The sequence below is a fragment of the Triturus cristatus genome, chromosome 5_1 (assembly GCF_964204655.1).
Source record: "Triturus cristatus chromosome 5_1, aTriCri1.1, whole genome shotgun sequence".
In the NCBI taxonomy this organism is placed as follows: domain Eukaryota; kingdom Metazoa; phylum Chordata; class Amphibia; order Caudata; family Salamandridae; genus Triturus; species Triturus cristatus.
In genome coordinates this window covers 750036339-750058202 of record NC_140587.1, presented here as the reverse complement: position 1 = coordinate 750058202, position 21864 = coordinate 750036339, and positions in this window count along the sequence as shown.

Below are 21864 nucleotides of genomic sequence, written 5' to 3'. Positions count from 1 at the left end.
GAAGCCTGCTGACACCCACCATCGTCGCCAGATTGCAAATATGTACAAACACTCCAACGAAGTAGTATAGTTATAACATTTTAATAACTTATAGATATAACAAACACACCAACAGGGTAAACAGGTTAAAACACGTTTTTAAACAACTATTTACATGACAGTCTGCTGCAACCTCCATCTCAAAGCCTTAACGTCCACGTGACACCGTCCTCGCCTCTCCTTCCACGAAATTGCAACATTGGCCTGTTTTGGGCGGTCCTTTTAGTCAGCTCTGGGCTATAAAAACCATGCCAAATCCATCGACATCAGTGGCGGACGATTGTGCGAATAGGCCGGAGGCTATACGAAGCGCCAAAGCTCTGACAGCGTCAAGATGGAGTCTGCCACGCTGGGCGGATCTTCCCATTCTTTTCTTCTTTCTTCAATAACGAAGGGGTGCCCTGGCCGGGGGAAGCGCCGTGGACAGGCCTCCCCCACCTCCCCAGGTGGAGGCTCGCCAGCAGACGAGGGCACCCCAACCGTCGGATCTTCCCATTCTCTTCTTCCTTCAGTAACGAAGGGGTGCCCTGGCCGGGGGAAGCGCCGCGAACAGGCCTCCCCCACCTCCCCAGGTGGAGGCTCACCAGCAGATGAGGGCACCCCAACCGTATTAATTCGCCGGCCAACTGAGCTGCACCCTGGCGCTGCACGCGACCACCGGACAACCGCCCAAGCACGGGTTCACCAGGATCGCCACTAGCGCCCGACGCGAGGAGTGGGCCCCCGCAGCCAAGTAATCGGGGACCCACCCCGGTGGCGATACCATCCAAACTGCTGTCGTTGCTGCTACTGGAATCACCCCGGTGGCGATACCATCCGAACTTCTGCTGTCGCTGCTACTGGACCCACCCGGTGGCTGTACCGAAGAGCTGCTACTGCTGCTGCCTTTGGACTCCGGCGGTCGGTTCTCCGGATCCAGGCCTAGCCCACCGTGAGGCGATTCTGGACTCGAAAGCTTGTCTGCTCGGGCGTGGGCCCCACCCTTGACAAGACGCCCCCTCAGCTTTGCAGGGTCTGCGGGAGTCATTGGCACTCGACTCCCGCGGACTTCCGGTAAGGACAAACCGCCGCCATCGTCCTTTGCACCGGACAGCAGCCACCTTGCCTCCGCTTGGTGCAGTTAGAAAGACTGATTCAAGACGTCGGCGGAAGAACCCGCCTGCTGCCCCGCCCCAAGAACGGGCCACGACATTGCTACAGGATCGCGGTGGCGCCATGCTGACGCAAGTTGACGCTAACGAAAGTTCTCGAACTACCGAAAGGAATTCTGGTCCAACGGCTAATTCATGGAAAGACTTAGACTGTATACTGGCCCAACCCCGCCCCAGAATGGCGCCGATGTAGGAGAGGCCTACAACTCCTTGTGGCATTCCAGTCACGTGACATTTGTGTCAAAAGGATATGTATGTGATATTTCCACACATGATGAGCAGAGGGACGGGAAGGGTACTGACCGAACGTACGTACAATCTTACTGATTACTGACCTACCCATTTTTATTTAGCGTTCTTATTCTTAGATGCTAAAATAGTGTTGCTCATGATACTCAACGCCTCTCACGCCGTGGCCGGCCTGAACGGCTGTAGGCCCGTATCTTGAATACTGACATTGTTTTAAATAAAGGGTCTCTTGAAAGAATTACGGAATCAGTGTCATGACTAATCACATAGGTTGATAAAGATTTCTTCTTTTGAATAAATGATTGTTACTCCCAAGCAATAGAAAACAGATAATGCAGTCCCCATTTGCCTGAATCTTTTTGATTGACGGAATTTGTACCCATCACACCTACCTTTTTCCAAGAGTTGTCAAACAATGGTCAACCATAGCTTAAGATATATGCCGAACGCAAGGTATGGTATCTTGCACCTTAATACACGACCGATTGAGAAATGCATGTATGACAAGGGAACCCGAATTTAGGAAATGAATAACTTAGAGCATCTTCGTCTCGGACAAAAAGAATAAGAGGTCTGTGGTATTACCCACTCCTGCGGCTAGCCTGGTACGTGGTAAGTAGAACTTTTTCGTGTCTACGCGCGCTAAGGTACTTTGAATACTGCACGTCCCCTCCCCTCTTTTCTCCCCTCTATAGGTCACGACGAAGTTCCGACTGAAGAATGGAGTGGACATGGACCGCACCGTGTTCGATATCAGGAAAAACATAGACAAATGTTGTGGGGTAGTGCGTAAAGTGCAGACCACCATTGGGAACATGAAAAACTGTATGATATGACTGTGCGTGTGTGCTACGATTATACGGTATGACTGTGTATGCATTTCATGCTTGGGTCACTTGAAGAGAGCGTCACCGTATGATTGAAGTGCTCGTCCATCGATCAAAGGGAGGAGAGTAAAAGGTCCAACACCCCCCCCCCCCAAGATAAACTACAAAAATACTGAAAATACGCAGCATGCTTAGGAAAGAGGACAGGAAAGGAGAGGTCCCCATACTCAGCGTAGCCCTGAGTCTCCGTCTTAAGTTTCTGCGCTTGATGCATGTACTGTCACACCCTATCCGGTATTTGTATGTACGTGATCACCGAATTTATGTCTTTTCCCCGCTTGTGTTTTCTTACATAGAACAGACCCATGCCACTCCATGTTGTGTGTGCACCAAGTGGCCTATTTTCGTACCCATGTCTCTCTCTCTCTCGTTTTGTGTCGTACATATGCCTAATAGCCTACTTGATGCACACGGCTTTCTCTTTCTCTCTCTCTCTCTCTCTCTCTCTCTCTCTCTCTCTCTCTCTCTCTCTCTCTCTCTCTCTCACTCCCTCCCTCACTAAAAAGCTTTCTTGCCCTCTTTCTTTTTGAAATAAATTAATGACACATACCTCTTCGGTAAGTGTATAATTGGCCTAAAAAACACAATGGTGTTCGAACAAATTGACAGAAACAAAACGACCATACTTCACCACGTTACTACCTCTCCTTTCTGCAAATGTTGAGCTTAATTGGAAAAAAAAAGAAAAGAAAGGACAGGTAAGACGACTGATGTCTCCCAATCTGGCCCTCATCACGGGGACTATATGTCAGTGGTTTTTGTCTTTAGAGCTTCAACAACACCACCTCCACCGCCCAGAATTGCCCCCGCCCAATTACCCCGAAATAGAATGTCTAAAGCACCCCGTTCTCCCAAAATAACCCCAGCCCTATACTAGCCGTCTCAGAGTATTTCGAACGAAACAGCTGATGACCTTATTCTCTAAAAATAATACATCGCCTAAACTGATAAGGGTTACCTATTATCTCCAGCAAGAATAATGTTTAGCTTATGTTCCTCCCCGAAATAGGATACTCGTGAACCCATGACAGTAGCACCTCGCACTCTTCCATAAACTTAGCAGTCCTCGGAGGAAAATGTGTATTAACAAAACTTGTGTTGAAATGAACGAGCATCTACCGGAGAAGCCGGTTCGAATTTTTAATAGACCAGAAGGTTGACAGATGTCAGGCTTCCTGCAACGATTGTAGGACGCAGGAACCGGCACCTAGAAGGCCAGACGATGGACAGGGACACCCACAGAAACCTGCACCACAGCAATGATTAATAGATTGGTAACACGCACACAAACATCAGAGTCAATAGACACCAATCATACGGCAACCGATAAAAGCATTTCCGCAACTACTCGGTGGTTGGGAGAGAGGATGAAGTATGTAAATGTCTTCCCTGCCAACTCTCTAAGATTTTTGTTTCTTGTACCCATTCAAAGATAACCTGCGGCCATCGGAAGAGAGGGGTCGGACGTGACGCACAGCCTGGCTGCGGACCATGGAACATCTATGGCATCGACCAAGGGGGAAGCATCGAAGCAAAAAGGGCGTGAGACGAGGCACCAATATCAGGATGATAAGTGATAGAACGAAGGGCTATATCAAGGCCCCCTGCTCACTGACCAGCGTGCCTGAAGTCCCAACCCATCGGGCCCGATTGATGGGCCCAGTGCTGGAAGATTCTGCTCTCCTTGGTCCGCATTTTGATCCGATCCCACTCCACCCCCTCTTCCCTCGGCATCCCGAAGCACGTCACACCCTTCTCTCTCCTTCTCCCCCTTTTATATGGATTATGAATTTGACTTAACTACAGAAGAACAAAAAGCAGGTACCCTGTCTCAAAGTACCTATGATGAACTGTGTTAAGGAACAGGACTGTGATCAGAGAACAGCGAATGGTCACACCCTGCCACGTGAGAGATTGGATTTGAGCTGGACCTTAGCTCCACCGCCGGTGCTCAACAGTGCCAACGAAAGAAAAACAACAATAAGAGCTTACCAGTGATGGCTCTTCGTAATAGGACACTTCCTATCGAGTTTTCATGATGTTGCATCAGTCACTTCCGACTGCACACTGAGAAGTCTAGAAAATCTAACTTTGTATAATGACATTCATCCAACACCAGCCATCCACACGACTATACTGACTATCTTTTTGATCCACACGAAGTCTGGGCCATATGTAATGTACGGAATATCCCTTGCTTTGCCAGAAACATTTTTTTGCTTTACAGTATCCTATTTGTGCTCAAACAAGCTCACCTCTTCCTACCCATGGGCCTGACATGCGGCGCAGCTGATGTAACTTTGTATGTACTACCTCCTCGCCTACTTTATCACCTGTATGTAACTATGTACAAATGTGTCAGATTACTCCTGCCTGCCCTAAAAACTCTGTATCTTTAAGGAATGTACGAAAAAACATTAGCGATATTATAGCTGAAGGTTAACGAAGGTAAACGTCGGCCAGGCAAGCTGGCGAGATATGTTAAAAGGGAGGACTGTGGAAATTTAGCTTGTAACTGAACATTATCTGCGCCATCTTGCCTCTCCCCAGCGCCACGCACAGCGAACGCACGGCCGCCATTTTAGACACCCCACTCTCTCCCCGCTCATTCTCGATCGCCAACGTGTTCCCCTGGCGCTGCGAGCATTCCCCGCGCGCCGGCCACCCCCGCTCTCTCATACACGGGCCATAAACCCTCTCCTTCTGCGCGACCCTGCCATGGAACCACATCCTATGCCTGACCGACATCCCACATATGGTCACGCATCTCTTTGATAACCCCCTTCCTCTGCGCCCCATTGTCCGAACTGATCCCAGGCCATCACCTAGCCCTGCGGATGCAGTTTATTGCCCCTACTGTAAGGGAAACACCCCACATCAAAGGGATACAGTGGATCAAAGCCCCTAACCCCTGAGACCCGGCCGGTTGCACACACCCCCGGGGATTGGCGGAATGTCCAGCTGCGTGATAGCCATCTCCTACTGTAGATGGGGTGGGGACTTCCACTGTAGATATGTGTGGGAACGAGTTCGAAGTGGGGATTCCGAAGACGTTCTTTTATACATCAAAGTAATCTCAAGAATGTGCCATGTACAATAAAACCTGCAATAAAGTCATAAACCTGTGTATAAGAGGCCAGGCCTCAGAGATGCAGTTAGAGCACCTCGTGACGATACCTTGCTGTCTGATCTGATGTGTTCTGCTCCGACGGAATAAAACTTTGTTTCCTGCCTTCCAGTCTCCGGCGCCTGCCTCTTTCATTGGTAAATTATCGAATGGTATGAGAGGCGATTACCGCCAGGCAATACTTGAAGGGTTATCGACTGAAACTGCCGCTACCATTTAACAAAACCCCTAATCCAGTCCCAGGATGCTTGTTTACGGTCCAGGGAACACCTGCTTCGACAGTTTGGGCTGGACTGTTCCTATGAGGAACAGGGTCAAGGCTGATTTGCATATGGCTGGGTCTGAACTGGGGTGGCGAAATTAGCTAAAGAGTGATGATGGATTAAACCCAGATCTGTGCCTGGGAGTGAGTGTCTGAAAAGTTTCCACTCTCCGTCCATCATCTTCTTGTGTTTGCTTTGTTCGCCCTAAGTTGGCAGTGTATGCCCAGACGTGGGTCCCTTACTCACTTTGCCACTGGTTTTAAGCTAGCCTGGCTGATGAGGGTTGAAGCCCTGAAACTTGTCCCAGGATGTTTGTTTCCGGTTCAGGGAAGAACTGGCTTGGCAGTTCAGTCTGGACTGTTATCATGAAGAACAGGGTCAAGACTGATTTGCATATGGCTGGGTCTGAACTGGGGTGGCGAAATTAGCTAAAGAGTGATGATGGATTAAACCCAGATCTGTGCCTGGGAGTGCGTGTCTGAAAAGTTTCCACTCTCCGTCCATCATCTCCTTGTGTTTGCTTTGTTCGCCCTAAGTTGGCAGGGTATGCCCAGACGTGGGTCCCTTACTCACTTTGACACTGGTTTTAAGCTAGCCTGGCTGATGAGGGTTGAAGCCCTGAAACTTGTCCCAGGATGTTTGTTTCCGGTCCAGGGAAGAACTGGCTTGGCAGTTCAGTCTGGACTGTTATCATGAAGAACAGGGTCAAGACTGATTTGCATATGGCTGGGTCTGAACTGGTGTGACGAAATGAACTAAAGAATGATGATAGATTCAACCCAGCTCTGTGACTGGGGTGAGTGTCTGAAACGTTTCAGCACTCCGTCCATCATCTTCTTGTGTTTGCTTTGTTCACCCTAAGTTGGCAGGGCATGCCCAGACGTGGGTCCCTTGCTCACTTTGGCACTGGATTCAAGCTAGCCTGGCTGAAGAGGAGTGAAACCCCAAAACCAGTCCCATGATGCTTGTTTTCATTCCAGAAAAATCCTGGTTTGGCAGTTTGGCCTGGACTGTTTCAATGAGGAACAGGGTCAAGACTGATTTGCATATGGGTGCGTCTGAACTGTTGTGGCGAAGTGAGCTAAAGAATGATGATGGATTAACCCCAGAACTGTGACTGGGGATGAGTGTCTGAAATGTTTCAGCGTCCATCCATCATCTCCTTGTGTTTGCTATGAGGGAGGATTATACACCAGTCACCCCCAAATTCTTTCACCACCCACCACCACAAAGGCCACCCCACAATACCAGAGCTGCCCAACGCAGTCCATATGGATCAGCAGAAGCTTTGCCTTATTCCATCTTCTTTGAGGAGGTCATCAGTCTCTCACTGACATATCAAGCAGGTCTCACTCTGTGGACTTTCATACTCATTTTCAAAATGGCACTTCATCGCAAAGCTAAGCTTCAGCCAGCCTCCTGAGGAAATATGAATTTTTATGGTCAATTGTGTCCCCTATCTTAGACCCCAACGACTCCATGTACATGCTACAAGTACATGTATGTTCCCTCCAGTTCCAGCTATGAAGACGCAAATACATGTGCGGCCAACGTCAACATGTCCTCTTTCAGATCCACCATGAATGGGTCAAATATTCCATTCCTAAGTATGATTGGCCACCGACTTTATATGGTTCACTTTTCTAGTTTTACAGTTCAGGCGAGTAGGCCCTGAATTCTGTCATCAAGCCATTTCCTGCTTCTGCCTCTGAAATGCTCCAGCCTGGACCTGCATCCGTATCCACGAACTTTGTCCTACTCCCTGCGCGGCTAACGGTGCCTGACGCGGCCTGTTGCCTGCCAAAAACTGTATTCAGCCTTCAAGTTATCTGCTCCGCTCCTCATCCAATGCATTCCTGTCTAGTAGTTTAGGTAAACATCCTTCCAGCTACCGAGCAAAGAGCTTGGCCCCACTGTCTTTATGCAAGTAATTCATAGCCCCTGTTGCCATGGAAGATTCCTGCCCCCTCGCATCTCATGTAGACACATAGACGCTTGTACATGCACTAACAGTCAGTATAGAACAGATTCCGTCCGAGAAACCTTTCCTTCTGGATAACACAGTTCCTTAAACAAAGATATTAGATACGATTTGGGATTAGGTTGACCTGACCCCCCAGACTTCTGTCTCCACATGTAGAGCTAAATGTCAATTCCCCTTCACCCTCTAGTTGAACGTCAATCACACGTCATGCGGCTGCGCGCGCATCTCTGCCAAATATTTCTGCTGACACTGCAGGATTCTCTTATGGATCCACCTACTTGTGACATCATTTTAAATGACGTTTCTAGTATACGCCTGTATTTACGCCTATTTTCATTACGTATGTGTATTCTTATCTGTATTATCAGCTGTTACGCCTCCTGCATCTGTCTTAATGCAATGCTTTTCGTATATATATATTTACTTGTCAATAATGTATTGCCTATCCCTTCCTGAACCTTCGTGGTGATGGAATAAGATTGCCTAGTTCGAACTATGATTCCTTTGTAAGGAATAAAGCCCTTTTCAGAACCTCTAATACCACGGATTCTGCCTCTTATTTTGACTGAGTTATTCTTACTAGACTTTACCGCATAAAAATAGTACAGGTAATTTGAATATTTACCACATAAATTGGCGCCCGAATAGGGACACTTTCTCATCTCACGCGCCGGAGGTGCGTTGCAGGCCCGGTCCCCTGCCACAGCTGAACGGACAAAAACGCGTACCCGCAGGATTTCCTGTATCTCCCTCCGGCCAAGCGGGGGTGACTGAGGCTGCAATCAACACCCAGACGAGGCGGTGAGAAGTGCGAAGTATCCCGACCAGAGCCTAGCTGAGAGAGCAAGATCCGAGGTATACAGAGGCCCACCAGGTTCCGAAGTTCCGAGTCGAGTCGAGTCCAGTCCGGTCCAGTTCAGTTCAGTTCCGAGGCCTTCCGTTCCGTGCTACCCGGTGAGTACCATTGCTGGGGAGGCAGTTAGACGTGCACATTGGTTTGTGCCGGTCCTGACGGGTTTGGGTACACAAATCCGGTCTGCACTGTTTTAGCAGTGTATCTGTACTGTTTAGCAGTATATCCAGTATGTTCATGTATATATAATCTAGTATTATCTAGTATTAGTATTATGTCAGTAGTTAGTTTTCTCTTAATTATCATTGTTCGTTAAATGTTAAATGTTAAATGTTTTACTGTGTTCAAAAATTGTGGTATGAATGAGTGTTCATTATTGTGTTTTTCCGTATTAATTGTGTTCAAGTCCAGTTCAAGTAAGAATCAAGTAGCAAGGTTTAAAAATGCCGTTCTTTTCAAAATTAAGACAGATCAAAACTAGAAAAGGAGTACTCGAAGAAGCTGTTCCCATTCCACCTAGGGATACTCCAGGGTATTTTATGTATCATAAATATGGCTTAGATGCCGTGTTATATCTTGACTTATGGGTGGACTACACCAAGGATCTAGCAGAAAGTCAGAGATGGCCCGCAGCTGGGACATGGGATGCAGATTGCATCATGAGAGTAGAAGAAGAATTATGGAAAAAGAAAGCCAGACAGTCACAGAAAGATGCCATTGAACTATGGCGTAAAGAATCGCATAGGCGCACAGAGAAAGCGCTCAGACTGGAAGAGAAAAGTAGGGAGAACCCAAATAAAGCTCGAGAAAATATATTAATTGAGGAAGGTACCCGAGTAAAAACAGAACAAGTAGACAGGCAACGAAACACTCTTATGAATGGTATGTATCCTCTCTTGGCCCAAGGTTTACCTAAGGCCACCCCGGAAATACCGAAAGATTTGCCGCCCCCATTACTCCCGATTAAAGCACATCCCAAGACCGCAAAGGATATTTTCCTTTCCTCCTATTTAGACGATGTAGCTCCCGAATATGTTAATGTTCCACCACACACACCACCTGTCGATGGTGCTCAACGCCGAGATCATCCGCCCCCAACTCCGCAACTACAAACTCCTCCGCACAATCCAACTGTTCCTGCATCCGCAGTTTCTACCTTACATCCCACAAATCCTTTTATGCCTAGCACCTCAGAAGGTGCGACAGGAGGTGCGGCAGCAATTTTTGCCACACCACCATTACGAAGTAAATCGTCTCTTAGAGATTTAGCAAACCAACGTACACCACAAATAGCAACGTCCGACATGTTTAAGGAACATCTTATAGATTGTAGATATGATCCAGTGCCCGGTAAAAATGACAGAATGCTGCTATCATCACTACGTATACGACGAGCTTCAACGTATTTAACGACATTACCAGGAATGATTAAACATTTAGACAATATATATCGCTTTGTCCAAACAGGGCAAGGCCCTGAAAGTATTGACGAAGCCATGGAATACCAGAAAGTGGATGTACAGAGACTATTGTTACGCTTCTTCATAAACTGCTTGATCAGAGACAGAGATAGGTCCGAGGTAGATCAGGATGAAATGCAAGTCCTTACCAGATGGGGTCAGAATATATCAGAGGGAAAACACGATAAACAGACATGTATAGTAGCTATGTGCCGAAAGATCCGCAAGGAAGTAGAACGAACACATAAAGCCAGATCGGAGGCAGACAAAACTGAATCAGAGGGAGAGGAGGAGGAAGAATCAGAAATGCCCACAGGACAATTAGAAACGATTGCTTATGTAGGTAGGGGAAGACCTTGTAACAATACCAGATACTTTAATGACCCGATACGTCCGATACGTCCAGAATGTAACAGACATTTTCAAGCCCCTATGCTAAATGCGAAGTCCCCTGAACACTTATTCCAGGCTGCTGATAAATTACTCCGAGACCGAAGGGGGTATCATATGCTCGATTCTATGGATGAACAAGAATTAGCCAGGTCAGCAGTACAATGGGCGGACAGTTCTGAGAAATACAGTGATGATGCGTTAGCACACACGTTTTTGAATCTTACCCCAGAAGAACAGCGTTTAGCTGGTATATACATGATACAGCACCTCGTTATATTGTATAGAAGCCAACGTTCCGATCCTGGTCCCCTACCTGATATATTGATAGAACTACTCACGAATACATGGAGAGGTTCGGGTACTGATTTAATTAAAGAAATTCTAGAACATCGACACCAGTACACTGTCTTCGTATGCCCAGAACATGTTTCAGTTCCCCCCAAGTTGGAAAGAAAAACGTATCACATAGACAGACAGAATCCCTTACGCGAAGTGCACCCAATCAGAGGCGAAGACAATACTTTTAAACGCGTGTTTGTGTACACGCCCATAACTAAAATTGAATTATTAGAAATGAAGAAAGTAGTACCTAGCCATGACAAAGACCCAGCAGGTTTCCACCGTGAGATAAAAGACATGTTACTCATGGGAGAGTATACTTATCCGGACATTATGAAAATATTAAAAGTTTTATTGCCTGCCGGTATTTACGAGAAACTCAAAGAAAAGGAATGGGAGGTGGGAGACCAAAAGATAGAGTGGACAGCATTAGAAAACGAAGAAAAAGCCCGAGCTGCAGGTTCAGGGCTTGGGGAAAAGACTACAGCATTACCAGGATTATTAGTGCAGGTACTACCACGTTTATTAACTACAAAAAAGGAAGACTGGGGTGCAATTTCAGCCTGTAAACAAAAACAAGATGAAGACACTAGTGATTTCTATTCCCGATTTGAAAAATGTTTTGGTATTAATAGTGGCATAAAAGCAAGTAGTGAGTCGTATCCACATCTGTTTGTGACAAAATTAGTTGAGAATTCCCTGCCCCAAGTTAAAGGTAGAGTACTAAAATTCGAGAGTACCTGGCAAGGTAACACACCGTCACAGATGTTACAAATGTTACAATATCATCACAATAGAATTAGAGAAGAACAAGAAAATGAACAAAGACGTATGAAGGACACGAAAATGAAAATGCTTGTTGCGCAGTCAGTTCCAGCTGATGGTCATAAAAGGGGTACAACACAGTCCAATGATTCAGTAGATCCTGATAGAGGAACATGCAACTATTGTAAACAGCCAGGTCATTATATACACGATTGCGCAGTTCTAAAACATAATATCTCTACGGGTAGAACTAAGGAGAGACCACGTCCGCCTAGACAGGATCAGATCCAACAACAAGTACCTCAGAATACACAGCCTATGCCAGTTCCACAACAGAACGCACCACAACCACAACAACAACCACAACAACAGCCCCAGCCTATTGCTGCAACACAAAACACGACACAACAGATGTACCAGTATGCACAAAATGACTATCCAGAGTATCAGCGCTACACATGAAATAGCCTAGAGAGGGAAGTTGGCCCACCCCTTATTGAGGTCCCCGTAGATCAAGAAGGTCCTTACGTACAGAGTCAAGTATTAGGGAAAGACAGAAAGTTTCTACTCGATACAGGGGCAAGCAGAACCACTATCCGTCACAGCGAAGTCCCAGGGGTACCCCTCTCAGGCTCACAAAATATTTCCCTTGGTTTTTCAGGAAAGCCCACTATTAATGAAGTATCGCAACCGCTTGCATTATCGGTCGGTCCATTAACACGGACTACAGATCTATTGCTCACAAAATCATGCCCAGAAAACTTGTTAGGTATAAAAACATTGAAAGCTCTAGGAGCTGTAATATGTTGTTCTCCGGAAGGAGTACGACTATTTTTGCGTGACTTTAAAGGTCACTATGTGTCTAGAGACATGGATCATCGGTTACAGAATCTACCTACACATTTATGGGCACAAGGCCCCACTGATGTAGGTTGTATGCACATTACACCATATCGAGTTACACTCAAAACAGGAGTACTATTACCACGAATACGACAATACAAGTTACCGCCAGATGCTGTTGTGGCTTTACTGCAAATCATTGACGAGCTCTTTGCACAAGGAGTGGTTGCAGAAACGGACTCCAATATATGTAATTCCCCGATAATTCCGATTCTTAAACGAACTGATCCAAAGGCACCACCAGTATATCGATTGGTTATTGATCTGCGAGAATTAAATAAATGCATTGTACCACAATACCCTGTGGTCCCAGATATCTCTTCATTGCTAACAGCCATAGATTCAGAAGCAACGTTCTTTACTGTAATTGATCTCAAGAACGCTTTCTTTAGTGTCCCAATTGATCCGGAAAGCCAATATTTGTTCGGATTTAGTTTAAATGGACGAAGTTTTAAATTCACACGCGCACCTCAAGGATTCACAGAAAGCCCCAGCATCTATAGCCAAGCACTGAAAAGAGAACTTGACAGCATCCACATGCCAGCTAACACTGCCTTGCTTCAATACATCGATGATTTGCAGATCACCGCCCGAAACGAACCTGAATGTGAAAAAGCATCACTGACGGTTTTACATTTCCTAGCCGACAAGGGGCACAAGGTGTCCCCTTCAAAGCTGCAATTCTGTGTCCAGCAAGTTGTGTACCTTGGGCACTTGCTGTCCAAGGGGGGAAGACAGCTTACACCCGACCGTATCCAGTTAATTGTTAACATGCCGATACCCAAGACACGAAAGGAGGTACGGGCATTCATAGGCCTCACTTCGTACTGTAGGCAGTGGATCCCTCAATATGCATTTCTAGCAAAACCACTCATTCAGTTGACAACACAGGAGGCAGCGACATCAACTGTCCTCCCTTGGACTCAGGAACATACGCAAGCTTTTGAAAGCTTAAAGAAAGCTTTATGTCAAGCACCTGTTTTCGCAACACCATGTTACAGCAAACGTTTTACACTTTTTGTTACAGAACGAGAAGGTACTGCTTTGTCAGTACTCACGCAGGAACAAGCAGGATCACATAAGCCATGTGCTTATTTTTCCAGTACATTAGATCCCGTAGCTCAGGCTCTTCCTGCGTGCCTGAAATCAGTCGCAGCAACAGCTTTAGCAATCCGACAAAGCGATGCCATAGTGTTAGGACATCAATTGACAGTACAAGTACCACATGCAGTAGAGGTTCTCTTGAACCTGACCCAAACACAACACTTGACCATAGCAAGACTGACGGGTTATGAATTAACATTGAAATTGCCCCGCTTATAATTAAATCTTTGCTAGTCATTTGGAATTCTTCCCTGCAATCAGGCATTTTTCCCTCCTCGTGGAAATACGCGATGCTGTTACCTATCCTAAAAAAAGCGGGTGCTGACCCTTCATGTTTCGGCAATTACCGACCCATCTCACTTCTCCCTAAACCAGCAAAAGTACTAGAGAAGGCGGTACATGAGCAACTTTCTGAATATCTAGAAACAAACAATCTGCTCTATGATACCCAGTCTGGATTCAGGCCAAATTTTAGTACTGAGTCAGCCCTACTTGAAGCAACGGAATCAATTCGCGAATGTGTGGATAGAGGAGAGGAGGCCATGCTGGTTCTCCTCGACCTATCCGCAGCATTCGATACCATCTCTCATGCCATTTTGCTTGATCGTCTTCGGGAAGTGGGCATAGGAGGTACCCCTTTGACTTGGGTGAAATCATTTTTGTAGGGCAGATTCCAACAGGTTGCCCTAGGGTCCTTTGTTTCCATGCAGAAACCACTACTTTGGGGGGTGCCGCAAGGATCTGCCCTGAGCCCCCTTTTATTCAATGTGTATCTTAGGCCATTGGCAAAGCTGATCGAATCTTGGGGCGTCAGAGTGATCTTTTACGCCGATGACACGCAGCTTGTGTTCTCATTTAAGGACCACTCTGACAGCTCTTTTGCTAATTTTCGCCAATGCCTAGTTAACATTGCCTCCTGGATGTCTACTAATAACCTAAAGCTAAACGCAGACAAAACGGAGGTCCTCTTTTTCAATCAAAAAGCTGCCATTCCTCCAAACACCTGGTGGCCCTCTGAATTGAATCCTCCACCTACGCCAGTTCACGCTGCCCGCAACTTGGGTTTTCACTTCGATACAGCACTTTCTTGTAAAACTCATATCAATAAAGTAGTATCCTCCTGCTTCGGAAAACTCAGAATGATTAAAAAAATCATTCCTTTCTTGCCTCTTGAGTCCCGAAAAACAGTAGTCCATGCTCTAATAACTTCCCATCTGGACTACTCGAATAGTCTGTTTATGGGGGCTCCTGCATATCTCATCAACCGCTTACAGTTAGTACAGAACTCGGCGGCTAGGCTCATTTGTAATACCCCATACCGCCATTCTATTTCACCCTTTCTGACGAAGCTGCATTGGTTGCCTGTGAGATATCGAATTCAATTCAAAGCCCTTGTTCTTGCCTTCAGAGCTCTTAATGGTCGAGGCCCTGCATATTTAAGGCACAGACTGAGGTTCTCCCAGAGTTCCCGGAATCTCAGATCCAACCATCTTCGCCTGATGTTCTGCCCCCGATTCCGTCTGACACGTATTGGCGGCAGAGCCTTTGCCGTAGCCACCTCCAAGCTCTGGAATCGATTGCCATTGGAACTCAGATTCTTGTCTTCTGAACCCATATTCCGTAGGAAATTGAAGACCTGGTTCTTCTCTTGCCTTTAATCACATGCTTTTCTCAGTCTCCACCTTCCCTGACGTTCTCATTTCTCTTGTTGTCAGCGCCGGGACACCCCCGTCGGGGGTAGCTGTGCGCTTTATAAACTTCTAAATAATAATAATAATAATAATAATAATAATAACATTGTTCCAGCCACACATAGAAATCAGACGTTGTAGTACATTAAATCCTGCCACACTTTTGCCAGTAAGTGGAACAGACCCATTGGCACATGATTGTATTGAAGTCATTACTATTACGACGAAACCCAGACAAGACTTGACAGATATTCCATTATCAGATCCAGACCTGACATTGTATGTAGATGGTTCATGCATGAGAACAAGTACAGGAGAGTTAGTGGCCGCTTATGCAGTCACAACAGACACTGAAGTTATTGAAACAAATTGTATCGATACCTTGTCAGCTCAAGCAGCAGAGCTCATCGCCCTGACACAAGCCTGTATTCAAGCCAAAAATAAGAAAGTCAACATATACACAGATTCACGTTATGCATTCGGAGTCGTCCATGACTTCGGCGTGCTTTGGCGAGAGAGAGGTTATTTAACTTCTCACGGTGCCCACATCCAGCACGGTCCCCTTATTCAAGCTCTGTTAGATGCAATACATCTACCGACTGCAATATCGATTATGAAGTGTAAAGCCCATACAAAAGTGACTGACATTATTTCTCAGGGTAACGACCTAGCTGACAGAACAGCTAAACAGACGGCTCAGAATCAGACTCATACAACTGATACGACAAAGGCAATAGTTCCGACACCACCACGCTGCATGACAGTTAAGGATCCCGCCCTTGATGTAATTGACATACAGACACATGCTACACCAGAAGAAATAAAGAGATGGACTGAATTAGGAGGGATCCAAACGGATCAAGGATGGATGACAAAGGGAAAATCTATATGGTTTCTCCCCGACTCAATGGTTCAAGTCATCATTAACACAATACACAGTCCAGCGCACCTAGGAGAGAAAGCTATGCTAGACAGTATTCAACACATTTGGTTCAATAAACACTTGCGAGCAGCAGCTAAACAGAAAGTACGTACCTGCATGATTTGTTGTCAGTTCAATCCAGGAAAAAGCGTACCTGTAGACCAGGGTGGATTTCAACCCCCCGATCACCCTTTTGAAGTCCTACAGATGGATTATATCCAGATGGAACGATGTCGAGGATTCAAATATGTCCTCGTAGTTGTGTGCGCTCTTTCCCGATGGACAGAGGCGTATCCTGTCTCAGATTACACTGCCCCGACTACTGCCAAACAGTTAGTTCGAGAATTCTTCCCACGGTATGGTTTGCCCCGTGTCGTGTACTCAGATAATGGCCAACCGTTCTCATCCGAGCTAATGAAACATGTTTCACTTTTGTTAGGCTATCAATGGAAATTCCACTGTGTCCGACATCCCGAGGCAGCAGGTCTCGTGGAGCGGCATAATCAAACTTTGAAAATTAGACTGTCCAAAGTATGTAGAGAAAAAGGTGTTGACTGGATAGTAGCTTTACCAGTTGCGCTCTTTTACATGAGAATGGTAGCACACTCTCGAACAGGGCTATCCCCGTATGAGGTGATCTTCGGTAGACCACCAAATATGTGGGGGACGCCTATACCTCGTAAAATCACTGATGTTGATTGTAATATGCTGACAGATTATCTGGCTTCCTTGATGTCTGCACTACAATCTTGTCGTTCACAGGTAGCTGCAGCTTTTCCCGATAACACTGAGGTGAAGCCCCATGACGTGGTTCCGGGAGACCTGGTACTGATAAGGAACTTCGACAGAAGGAACCCGCTGGAGCCTCGCTGGCAGTCGCCTAAACTCGTCTTATTGACCACAAGGACAGCTGTGAAGATTGAGGGACGTAAAGGGTGGTTGCACTCGAGCCATATCAAAAAATTTCATGGACTATCATCCGACTTGAATTATCCGCCCTGCACTCCCTCACAGACTGACTCAAAACTCCCCCTGGTTGACAGAACTGAAAAAGAAACCTATAAACTGAAACTAAGGTCTAGCAAGTCAGACAATTTGATTGTTTAAGTCCTCTCCAAGGTGAATCGGTTGAATTTGTCTCTGATATGTATCCTCTAGACCGAAATAGAGAGAGAAATAGACAGAAACAGCTAAAAAAATATGCGTACTGTAAATCACTTCGTAGTCACTGCATAGTGACATTGTTAATTATGTTTTTTCTAAGTCTTCTGATTATTATTACTAGTATGTTATTACACATGTATTACCCTATTTCCAAGCATGCTTTCAATGTTACTGCCGAACATTCTTTTAGCGAACTACCCCCGCATGAGTTGTCCTATAGATTTGCGCTGCGCAACAACACATTCATTAGTATGCTACATCATTCTCATCAGACCAGCAATGCTACAAATTGTTGGATATGTGGCCGACTCCCCCCCTATCAGAAATACAAGGGAGTTCTACCTCTCTTTCCGTATCCGTTCACCCACAATGGCTCCTGTGGAGCATGGTTTAGTTTGATTAATTCCCTAGATTCAAATTCAGTAGTTTATCAAGACAACTGGGTTTGGGGAAACCTGAACCTAGTTTTACTTAAAGTCTGCTACCCTAACAAGGAGGGACTTCCCAAAAGAACAGGAACTGATCTAGAAAACGAAGTATATGGATTAGGTAACTTTACACTTAATCTCATGATCCTGAATGTTGAATCCGAAGCTACACCGATCTTGCCCGCTATGTCAATATTTCCAGTTAGAGGCGAATTATGTGTAAGAAAGAATGGTTCAATTCACATGGGCCATAGCAAATGTACCACTGTAATAGAATTCAGTGATAAAGGCAAATCTACGTTTAGAGCTTCTCGTCATTCCTACTTCATCTGTGGTCACACCGCATACATACGCCTACCCCTAGATTGGGATGGTACCTGTTACATTGCATTCCTTCTGCCACCTGTTTTCCTAGCCCCGCCTGATTACCATAGGAATACCCATTTAGTACACAATAGACAGCAGAGAGATCTCCCGATTGTCGACTACACCGAAACAGCATGGGAGCAATACACAGATTTCAAAAAAGGTTTCTTTCCCTACATAGGTACAGTCACTAATAGTAAGTTGATACGTAGATTAACTAGAACCCTTGAAGCAGTAGTGAATGAAACTACTTCCGCCTTAGGCAACTTAACAGAGGAGCAGTCTGCGATGCGGATTGTTGTTCTTCAAAATCGTCTTGTCCTTGACGTCATCCTGGCCGATAGGGGCGGAGCTTGTAGGGTCATCGGATCAAGTTGCTGTGTTTTCATACCAGAAAACACGCCGTCAGTATATAAAGCCATAACTCGACTTCATAAGATCGTAAGCCAGATACACCAGAATCCAGGCACCTGGACTTGGTCCGGTTGGTTCTGGAGCGTGTTGTCAGCCTGGGGATGGAGGATCCTATCCTTCCTAGGTATTGGTTTACTCATTCTATTCAGTTGCTGCTTGTGTCTACAATGTGGGCCAGCGATTTGTGGTCTGTGTGCCACATCGTGTATCCCGCCTTCGAATTTTCGCTCAAGATCCCGGAAGAAGAAAGAAGAACAAATGATGCTATATGAACAGATTGATGGATTGATGAAGATGGATATTTCATAAGGGTCCGTAGGGGACAAGGAGGGAATGAGGAAATATGAATTTTTATGGTCAATTGTGTCCCCTATCTTAGACCCCAACGACTCCATGTACAGGCTACAAGTACATGTATGTTCCCTCCAGTTCCAGCTATGAAGACGCAAATACATGTGCGGCCAACGTCAACATGTCCTCTTTCAGATCCACCATGAATGGGTCAAATATTCCATTCCTAAGTATGATTGGCCACCGACTTTATATGGTTCACTTTTCTAGTTTTACAGTTCAGGCGAGTAGGCCCTGAATTCTGTCATCAAGCCATTTCCTGCTTCTGCCTCTGAAATGCTCCAGCCTGGACCTGCATCCGTATCCACGAACTTTGTCCTACTCCCTGCGCGGCTAACGGTGCCTGACGCGGCCTGTTGCCTGCCAAAAACTGTATTCAGCCTTCAAGTTATCTGCTCCGCTCCTCATCCAATGCATTCCTGTCTAGTAGTTTAGGTAAACATCCTTCCAGCTACCGAGCAAAGAGCTTGGCCCCACTGTCTTTATGCAAGTAATTCATAGCCCCTGTTGCCATGGAAGATTCCTGCCCCCTCGCATCTCATGTAGACACATAGACGCTTGTACATGCACTAACAGTCAGTATAGAACAGATTCCGTCCGAGAAACCTTTCCTTCTGGATAACACAGTTCCTTAAACAAAGATATTAGATACGATTTGGGATTAGGTTGACCTGACCCCCCAGACTTCTGTCTCCACATGTAGAGCTAAATGTCAATTCCCCTTCACCCTCTAGTTGAACGTCAATCACACGTCATGCGGCTGCGCGCGCATCTCTGCCAAATATTTCTGCTGACACTGCAGGATTCTCTTATGGATCCACCCACTTGTGACATCATTTTAAATGACGTTTCTAGTATACGCCTGTATTTACGCCTATTTTCATTACGTATGTGTATTCTTATCTGTATTATCAGCTGTTACGCCTCCTGCATCTGTCTTAATGCAATGCTTTTCGTATATATATATTTACTTGTCAATAATGTATTGCCTATCCCTTCCTGAACCTTCGTGGTGATGGAATAAGATTGCCTAGTTCGAACTATGATTCCTTTGTAAGGAATAAAGCCCTTTTCAGAACCTCTAATGCCACGGATTCTGCCTCTTATTTTGACTGAGTTATTCTTACTAGACTTTACCGCATAAAAATAGTACAGGTAATTTGAATATTTACCACACTCCACTTGCAGATTTCAGGTCTCCGGGCACAGGCCAGCAGCTCTCACAATTTCCAATCTGCCTGCATTCGCCTAGTGTGATTCTCTTCCTTCATGGGTGCATAAAGATAACAGGCTGTTCTCTGTCTCCTGTGTCCAGCTGTAAGAGATCCCACCATTCCTGGTATCAAGTCATTATCTGTGATGGCAGCCTCCACAACTGTCTGATTTTCTTTATGTTGCTATGGAGGTCCAACAGAGCTCCCCAAAAGGTTACTGTGTCATGGTCAGCACCAAGGGCAGATTTTAATGATATTTGCTGAAGTTTGTGGAGGCAGAGTTGGAACTGTGCTACTATGTGGCCAACTTAGCAGTCAGTAAGGCTATGCCCTTCAACCAAATGCATTGTTGAAGTATGATCTAAATAGAAAGATAGAAAGTAAATGCACAGTGATATCTGTAAGGTATTTTTCAAGAAATCCTTTGTTTTTCTGTGAGAACAATGGTTCACTATATGCAAAACAAATGATTTTTGGGAAAAATAAAACTTGTTAATTATTAAAGTGTGTTTCCTTATTTGGAAGAGACTTCAGTTAAGTGTTTTGTTTCTTACGAGGTGTGTGCTGCTTTTATTGAGGAAATGCATGTTTCCAGATTGACATATTCCTCTTTTCTGTGTTTTTTATTACCTTCGGCAGACATACAGGATGTTAGATATCTTACCTGTAACACATTAGTCAGTGACTGCGGGCCCGATTCACAGAACTAACTTGGGACAAAATCCTAAACTTACTACCATTTTGGTATTCACAGAATGCACTTACTTATTTCGGTATTCACAGAAGTTAGGAGTCCTAACTTTAGGACTCCTAAATGCCGTCTGTGAATACCGAAAGTCTTAAAGTTAGGATTCTTCTCAGTTTAGGAGTAGTAAAGTTAGGACTCCTAACTTTAGGACTCCTAAATGCCTTCTGTGAATACCGAAAGTCTTAAAGTTAGGATTCTTCTCAGTTTAGGAGTAGTAAAGTTAGGACTCCTAACTTTAGGACTCCTAAATGCCTTCTGTGAATACCGAAAGTCTTAAAGTTAGGATTCTTCTCAGTTTAGGAGTAGTAAAGTTAGGACTCCTAACTTTAGGACTCCTAAATGCCTTCTGTGAATACCGAAAGTCTTAAAGTTAGGATTCTTCTCAGTTTAGGAGTAGTAAAGTTAGGACTCCTAACTTTAGGACTCCTAAATGCCTTCTGTGAATACCGAAAGTCTTAAAGTTAGGATTCTTCTCAGTTTAGTAGTAGTACAGTTAGGACTCCTAACTCTAGGACTCCTAAATGCCTTCTGTGAATACCGAAAGTCTTAAAGTTAGGATTTTTCTCAGTTTAGGAGTAGTTGTTCTGTGGTTTGTCATGCAAAGGAGGTTAACTGTTATGAATTTATAATGAGTTACATTTTCATGCTTGCAGTTTAGTAAAATGTACTTTGCATGAGCACCAGTTACATTACACTTTCATTTTTTGTAGTCTCAGGAAGATTAAATGATTTGCCCAGCATCACAGGATGTTGAGTCGACACCAAGACTTGAACTGTGGTCCTGAGGTCTGAAGTCAGCAGCTCTGAATACTACAACATATCCACTTTTTGTGTCTTTAGTGTGTTTTCTGGGACAGAGCCAAGAGCACAGAATTCCCTCCAGAAGCTCACCTTGCACCCAGCCTCTTCACTTGTGATGCTTGTTTGCAATTCCTAACAAGCACTCCTTATGAGTGCATCTGCAGGCCATCTCTCTCCTCCCCATGTCATGCAGCCTCCTCCTGGATCACACCTCGTTGGTTCCCCACTTGTTTTATTTATTTATGTTT